The sequence below is a fragment of the Molothrus ater genome, chromosome 8 (assembly GCF_012460135.2).
Source record: "Molothrus ater isolate BHLD 08-10-18 breed brown headed cowbird chromosome 8, BPBGC_Mater_1.1, whole genome shotgun sequence".
In the NCBI taxonomy this organism is placed as follows: domain Eukaryota; kingdom Metazoa; phylum Chordata; class Aves; order Passeriformes; family Icteridae; genus Molothrus; species Molothrus ater.
In genome coordinates, this window is record NC_050485.2 from 28284027 (window position 1) to 28292729 (window position 8703).

An 8703-nucleotide genomic window follows, 5' to 3' on the forward strand; every position below is an offset into this window, starting at 1 on the left:
CAGTCTAAGAAATTAAATTAATATTGTGAAGTTCCTCATTGCAGGATACCCTTCCAGACATCTATAGGATTTATTTTTGTTTTCTATACAATAAGAAACTGAAGTCTATGGAAGAATAATGAAGGTTTTATTTAGAAGGAGGATAGACTTTGTTTTATTCAGTAAACAGCTTTCTTCCTTTGTATATTCTTGTAAAGAACTTTAAGGAAATGTTGAAAATAGCACAAGCAAATTGAAATGGTAGAGCACTATAACAGCAGCATATTTAAGGTACAATATGGATGAAGTAATGCATATAAGAAATTCTGATTTCAAGGGTGGGAGAAAAGCTTGTGTCCAGTGAGGTAGCAGTGGGAGATTTTTGTTTATTTTTGGGGTGCTTTGGGTAGAAACAGAGAAGAAAGATTATTTCCTAAAGAAATCAAAAAAGCAGAAAATTTAATTTTCCAGTATACTTATCTTGAATCATCAAAGCCTTTCATTGAAACACAGCTTCTCTTACTGTCCGAATCTGTATTTTCCTAGTTTATGTTATCCCAGTGGTTTTCTAGATTAAGTTCTCATTTATCTTCCTGATTTTTGAAAAATAGCACAGTAGATATAATTCTATTAGTCTCCTTCTTTCATCTTCAGGGATTTCTTTAAAAATCAGTGCAATTGAGAAATGTCTCTATTAATAGGGTACATTTGGATACAGTGTTGTAAGTGTCTAACACATTCCTAATCTCATCTGTTTGTTTAATGCTCACCAAGCCTTTCTTGCTATTCCATTTAAGAGCCCCTGATATTTTTAGTTTCAAAAGAATTCTATTTCCATCAGCCTTTTGGTTAGCTTGCAACTGGTCTGCTGTAATTATTGCTAACAGATCTGTGATCCTGAGAAGACAGGATCTGCTTCATAGTCTAGTCACTGCAGAGGAATGAAATGGTAATTAAAAAAAGCATCTTGTGGACATCAACAAGTTCTGGTTTAGGCTGCAAGTCCTGATGTATATGGAAAGCATAGGGAGAGATGGAATGCAGTTGTTCATGTTCAGGAATCTACACAGAATCATTCAGGCTGGAAAAGACCTTTAAGACCATCAGACCTGACCATTACCCCAGCAGTGCCAAGTCCACCAATTCACCAGCTTTAGCCTTTTTTCCTGGAATCCTCTTCCCCAGTGCATCAGAAATCAAGTCAGAATTTATTTATCTCAAGTTAATGACAAACTTCTCTCCACACAACTCCTTTTGCAGTACAGAAGGTATTTCCCTCAGCAGCTGGGTAGCAGGTGTGTTTGGCTGGAGTTGTGAGTGGCTGAACAAGCCCATGGCAGGCAGCAGGAAGTGTTCTCAGAAAAAAACAGTGTGAAGAGTGCAATAAAGTCATGAACACATTATGCAATAAGCACTGATGAGTGTCACTCCCATTCCATTCCTAAACACTTGAGCTATCTGTTCAAACATTCCAACTCCTCAGGCTCCTTCCCAGTGCTTTCCCTGTGTGCTGGGCCTCACTTGTGTGCTTTATCCCAAGTTCCTCCATGCTTTAATGGTTCTCTGTGCCCTGAGCCTGTAGTTCAGTGAATAGTTACTGGGAGGCTGCTGAAAAGTTCAGGAATAGCATTTTTAGTTTTGTTTTAATAAGTGTTTAACCCAGTATCTTGAAACTATCCAGATTTGGACGTGTTGTGTTATGTTCCCATGGGAACCTAGGGAAATACTTGTTTAAACTTCCTTATTCTTACTAGCATGCTCATCCCAGAGCTACCAGACTTCAGAATTGAGGTATATCCACAGCAAAATGTATTCTTGTTAGAAGAAAATATCCCATGATCCTGGATTTGGTTACTGACAGTCATGATAACATTAAAGAGGAAAAATGTGTATACAATATTTCTGAGATTTAGAGTTAGTACTGTGAGAAGAGTTTCTGGGATTTAGAGTTAGTACTGAGATCACAGCTGAAGCAAATGGTAGTTAATAGAAATTTTATGGTACTTTGGCCAGAAAATGTGTCTGTGATTTACCATTTCAAATATACCCATGACACAGATTGAAAGATTTGTCTGATTTAAATGCATGTTGTTCATGGGGAAAGTCCTGATGCCAAAGTGTGTCCTGCTTTTTGAGCTGAGTGGACTTGCTGTCTCCATGGCAGTGTGGTACTATAGCCTGGCCCTGAGTGCTCCAGTGCTGCTGCTGCTGCTTTGGTGAGTTTGACAAGGCTTCAGAATTTGTCTCCCTTTAATGTCTCTGCCTAGCTGGCTGCCTTTCTGCCTTATTTAAATGGTAATTTTCACTTCATAATATATTTCTGCTACCAGCAAAGTAAAACTTTGAGTACCTCCCCCAATTTTGGGATACCTTATTTTTTTATAGATGGTGAATTTGCTACTCTGTGTGTGAATTTGCTGCTCTGTATGAATGGCTCCCTAACTAATGAGTAGGGTCATGCTGTTTGCTTGGCAGAGTCAAGGAGTGAGTTTGCAGAGGTGTTAATTTGATTAAAAAGGCCTTACAGAAGCAAAGTGAGTGTGTGAGGGTGTGACTGCAATATACAGCCAGAGGGAAATCACAGAGACAGTGAATGGATTCAGCCAGCCTGGGCAAAATTATTGTCTCTATTAAAAAGCAGTCATTGTTTCTAATAGCCAGAGGTTTAATTCTCTTCTTTGTGAGACCTGATTAAGTAAATCATCAATAGTTAAAGGCATGTGAGGCAAGCAGGTTTATCATGTGAATGCTTATGTCTGCTCTGGGTGAGGAGATGCCACACCTCTGCCTCAGCTGCCAAGATCATATAGGTGCAAACAGGCAAAGCAAGAAGTTGGTAATTGGCAGTGGGTGGTTGCAGTGCTGCAGAAGAAAAGGACTGTATTGTAAGAAAAAACCCATATTTTGCAATTGTTTTGGGGAAATGTTGGAAACAATGCCATGGTTCAGAGAAAGTCATAGCATGGCTGCCTGAGAAACACCTTATGGTTTTGTTATGGGTGTGAATGTCTGGGACTTTAATCCTTTAATCCTCACCTCTAGTGGGTTAAATCAAAGCTGCAGCCTCTCCCCAACTTCTCCATGTCACATTGTTCCATGAGGATGCTGGAGCAATCTTCTGCTCAAACTCTGGGCTCTAAAGGGGATTGTGTGGCTTGTCCAGAAGTTAACAGGAACGGAATAGGGAGGACAAAAAATGAGGCAATGGAAATTGAAATATAAACACAAAATAGCTTTCTTCTAGCCAGACATATTCATTTTAGGTCACAGCTCTGTGTCTGGCCTTTCCATTCTGCATCCCATTACCTTATCTACTGTCTGAGACAGTTCAGCCTGAAACTTTTCTTATCCCATCTTTTGAATTCCTCTCTGGAGACATGGGAGCCTTGGGGCTGTGTGGAGCAAGGGGGCTGTGTGGTTTCTGGGGGACAGAAAAGCTGGTAACAAAGCAGAACTGAAAAGGATGAGGTGTGTCTGGTCCTTTTCTCACCATGACCCTTTTTGTAAGAAAGACATGGTTCTGAATGCTTTAGTGCCATTTCCCTAGGACATGGGATTATTTTAGATATTTCAGATTTAAGTACTTCAAAGTCAAATCTGCAGCTGAGTGCATGCATTAGAAACAAAATGCATCATTTCACAGATGTCACGCTACTTTCAGTGGCTTCAGAACACGATTTTACAGCTTAAAAGGAGGGGGGTAGAAAAGGAGCAGCAAAAGGTAAATGCATATTTCAGTTCTTATATTTTTAAAGTAGATGAACTCAGTTTTGGTAATTATGTAAGAAAAGACATCAAGTGTTATAATGGAGAAAAAGTAAAGAGAAGGAACACATTTTTACTGCCTTTTCTGTTTCTTTTAGCATAGAACAATTAGCTTAAATATGCCATTTCAAAGCTTAAGAAGCTTTTATGTGGAAATGCTTGAGAGATTGTTACTGTGTGCTGATGTGAAAAAAGGCATTTATTTTCATTTCAGCAGTTGAAAAGATAGTTTTCTGTGATGCCCTTCAAAAGGCAGTGTTTTCTTTTGCTTCTATGAAATTACAGTAAATCCTTGGCATAACTTCCTCTTGTGAGTGGTGTGTTCACAGTAAATCATTTCCCGCAGCTGGCTGTCCTGGGCATCACAAAACTGTTTCAAGTTCTGCAGGTTCCTAGGAGGCATTCCCAGTGGAAATGGAACATTTTGTACAAACACCAAATGTGTTTAGGAAACAGGACAAATTCTCAGCAATCTTTGCTATGCAGATTGCTCTTTTGGTAAAATAACATCCAGGCTACGTTAAACCTCGCTGCTGCTGTGCTGAGTTGCTTTGTGTACAGTTTTTTACTCTTAATTTCACAAAGGGCACTGGCAGGCTGTTGATTTCTTGTCCAGGTGATTAATTTCCCTCAGCTGCTGCATACACAGAGACATTCCTGGCTTTAACCTCTCCATTTGCTCCGTAGGATTCCCAAGGACGGCGCAGCTCCAGCAGAAAGGAGCGCGTGGTCACCTCCCCTGTGCCAGCCATAGGCTGCTCTGTGACGTGTTCATGGTGCAAATAAACCAGAATGTTGGGAGAAGACCCTCTGTCTCACTCTGTTGTCCTGATAACCTCCAGCAAAAGATTGAGAGAGCAACAGGGGACAACAATTTTCCAGTAATTCTCCCTCCAAGTAAGAATCAATGGGAAACGGCAGCGAGGTCTGTGGGTACAGAGCTCACTTAAAGCATGTGATTATTTCTTTTGACCCCAATGAGAAGACTCCTGTCCTGTTTTATTAAATTATGTAAGTTATTACTCACTGAATTAAAGCCTTGTGTGTTTCATTTTCACCTATCAAGTTTTGGGGTTTTTTTTTCCCATTTTAGTAATGTGAACTGATGGTTTGAAAAATTATATTGCTTCTACAGGAGAAAAAAGAGACTAAAATAAATATTAATGGTGTGGCACAACACTTAGAGTTGTTCCATGTCTAATGAATATGTAGCAGTTCTATTTTCTACTTAAACACAAAAATTGTCAGAATAGAATTAGTGCTATTTTTAAAAAAAATGTGTTTATCTAGGAAATTAATTTCTCTAGGGAGTACTATTATAGGCTGTACAGAGTGGAGAAACTTATTTGAGTGTGTTGGTGATCTGTTTCTAGAGTTAGGAACATTTTTGTTGAATTGTGTGCCTTCTTCCTGCATCAGTTTTGTCTGTTTTTCTTTGCTGTACCATAGATGTGAATTCCTGGAAAGAACACAGTGGTACAATCCAAGCTGCTGTTCAGCCATCCCTTTCCAGCAGTGGAAATAGGGAGTGCATATCCCCACTTTGCTCCCCTGCCTTAACAAATCCAAGTTGGTCCTTCAGAATTTTATAGAAGCAACCCAGAACTAAGCCATCTTGCCACAGAGAAAGCAATGATTAGGATTGCAGGAGATGAAATTTTGTGGAAGCAGAGCATGTTTCATGGGGGCAAAGAGAGAACTCAGCAGGATTGCCTATCCCATGAATCGGCATTTTGATCCTGAACACACCACATGAGAGAGATTTTCCAAGGAAGTTCATCTTGTAGAAGAGCATCAGGAGTACAGGATCACAGGAGTAAAGCTCACACCTTTTCTCTGTGGGATTATCAGAGTAATTGGGTGAACTCTCACCTCTCCTTTGCTAAAGGAGCTCACTTGTTCTGTTTGACTCTCACATTTCAAGGTGAGTTTTCAAGCTCTTTGGTCAGCTCTCAAAATTCCTGCAGTGTTCTGTGACTCTGTACACACCAGATGTAATTCAGAGAGCAGCTCTTGACACTGCATTTTTTAAATTTTCACCTGTTTAGTTTAGAGGAAAAAAAAAAAAAAAAAAAAGGAATGCCTGGCAGCATTTCTGTTTCAGGCACAGGCTTTTTGCTTTGTGCCTGTCAGGTAAACCTGGCACAGGAGAGTTCATCCCATGACTCTCTCCCTGTGTAAGAAAAATACACCTTTCCCCCATCACTTCTGGATCATGTGCATGCTTGGGGGTTTTTTTCAGAGTTGGACAGCTTTTCCCAAGCCCTTCTCCTGCTTGGTACTTTGGAATCATTTATCTCTCACTGCAACAATGAGCTGGTTTCATAACTGGCCCGAGGCTATAAAGCAAAGTTACAGTCTGGGGATGCTGCTGACTGTGGTCTGGAAGGGAGAAAAAAAATTGGCCAGGAGCAAGTAATTGTTGAATGGCAGAAACACCTGAGAGGTCTTGGTAAATCAAGAAAAATGGCTGGTGTCTGAAAACACTGGTGTGGTACAAGGCTGCAAAAAAATGGGATTCGGCTTTCCGAGGTGTTTTACAGCATTTGGCTTTGTTCTTTCTCAGCAATGTAACAACACTCAGAAAAGTGGGATTGTTGGTATCCAGTCACACTGTTGCAGGTTTTGGGAAGCTCTGTTGATACAGAATTTGTTTATTTTCTGGCAGACTTTTCTGTATATGTAAATCCTTCAGTAAAATGCAATAGGTTGTCAGCAAAGCTGGAATTCAAACTTCCTTTCCAGTGAATTCCAGTGCACTTCCAAGGAGCAGCTCTGGAGGAGTCAGGGGGCCCTGTGGCTCCATTCTGTGGGGTGCAGAGTCATTGCTCATGAAGGTTCAGGCATTTTCAGGGAATTTTCTTCAGCTGGGAAGAAAAAGAAATCTTTGGCCTCCATGTTAGTGTATTTTACCCTTCAGTGAGAAAAATGTCTTTCAGTGTTTGTTTGGAGGTAAGGTCAGCCCAGTGACTTGTCTGTTATATATAACCCAAGCCACAGGCTTCATCTTCCATTCTGGAGATTTATTTGACCCAGAGAGACCAGTGAGAGGCTGCAGCCAAGGGAAGAAAACACTTTATTTCTCCAAACTGATGAAATACCAGATGTGTGCCCACAATGGAAGAAATTTTAGGCTACGGTTACCTGAATTCATCTGCATAAAGGAATAGAAACTTTCTGTTGTGTCAGCTTATTTCATGTCCTGGGATGTTCTCTCATTATGGGGGATTACTTTAATTCTGCAATTATTATAATTTAACCCCATTGCTGTGTGCATCCCAGTGTATGGCTGCAGAGAGACATCTGATTCATGCCTCTGAAATCTGCTGGAACTGAATGATGAACACAGAGAGCTTCAACCAAGATCTTGTTATTTCATTGAGTATGAAAATCTTTAAAAAGAGAGTGAGTATTAAGAATGATTCCAAAGAGGAAAAAAAAAATTTGTATTTTGAAATATTTATTTTGGCAAATAAACCTGTCAGTAATCTCAGGGTTAGCAGGGAACTTTTCCAAAGCAGGGATTAATGTCTGTTTAGAGAGGAGGATTCTTAGACAAGCTGTTGAATATTCTGGTCAGTGGGTTCAGGATTCTTAGACAAGCTGTTGAATATTCTGGTCAGTGGGTTCAGGGAGCTGCTCAGGCCTGACTGCCAGCTCAGGGGTTGCTCCTCACAGGCTCCTGCTAAGTCAACAGGATTTAATTTGAGCTTGTGTTTCTGTCGTGCCAGCTTGGTCAGTTTGTTGGCTGCTCTGTCAAAGTTACAGCCTGGTGCATCAAAGCTTGAAAGCTTCCACACAGCTGGCTGAGTCCAAGTGATCAGAATTAACTTTGTGGAAAAATGTATTGTATGAAGGAGCAAAAGTTGGAGTAGGCATAAGGTATGCAGGGAAAACTGTGAGGAGGAGGGAATTTTTTTGGGTTTTTTTTTTTTTTTTTTTTGCTTTACAACTCTATTTTATTAGAATTTATTTGGATTTGGTTTACTCAAACTTAGATTAGTCTATGCAGTCTATGGCAGGCTGAAGGTAGAATGAAAAGAAGCTCCAAATTCACAGAATTCTCCAGGTCAGAGCTGTTATTGCTAATTGCAGAACTGTCAGTGTCTTAAGGTTGTGTCATGTAAGGGCATTTTTGGGTATTACTTAATATTTACCTGCTTGTCTTGCACATCTGGAAGTTCTTCATCTGCCCAGTGATGCTTCACAGAGGATGAGTCCAGGAAATGTAGGTATTAATATGCTTTAATTTCATAAGCAAATGGTAGACTCAGGACTGTTGACTCATGGTCACAAGGGTGTCAAGCAGGGCTTTAAGGCAATTATTGAGGATTTTAGTTCACTTGGAATAGGATCTGGCTTGTGAATGAGACAGCATTAATGTGAAACATTAGAGTTGCTTCCCAGACAGTGTGTGTATCACAGCAGATGATGTTTTACCTCTCCATATGTTTCCCAGTTGAAGTAGGATGCCAGACAAATCATGAGGAGAGGAAATAAACATCCATGTTTATGGGTGTGAACTCTTAACAGCAATTAAGATCAACAGATCTCTTAGTCAGTCTGAGATTAGAAGTTACCTGGATCGTGGCTTGTTCCACCAAACTGAAATTCTGCTTGCCATATAATTTAGGATTCATGTACATATGGTTATTGGTTATAAACTGGTCCCTTAGGGCAGGAAATGCAAAAAATGTATAAAATGTATAAAACTATTTTTTCATATTTTGGGGAGTAGTTTTATGTGCCTTAAAGCCTTCAGCTTGCATATGATAAAGTCAAATTTGATCAAAACAATATGTGCAACCTGCTGTGCTCCCCTCACCCCTTCACTAATGGCAGAATATCTGCTTGCCCCTTCTTGTAATTAGATCAGTCTTAGCCACTTCAGCTCAAAATTGTCTGTGTAATGCCCAAATATTTCCTCTGACTTCAATGACACTTTTCCAGATTAATACT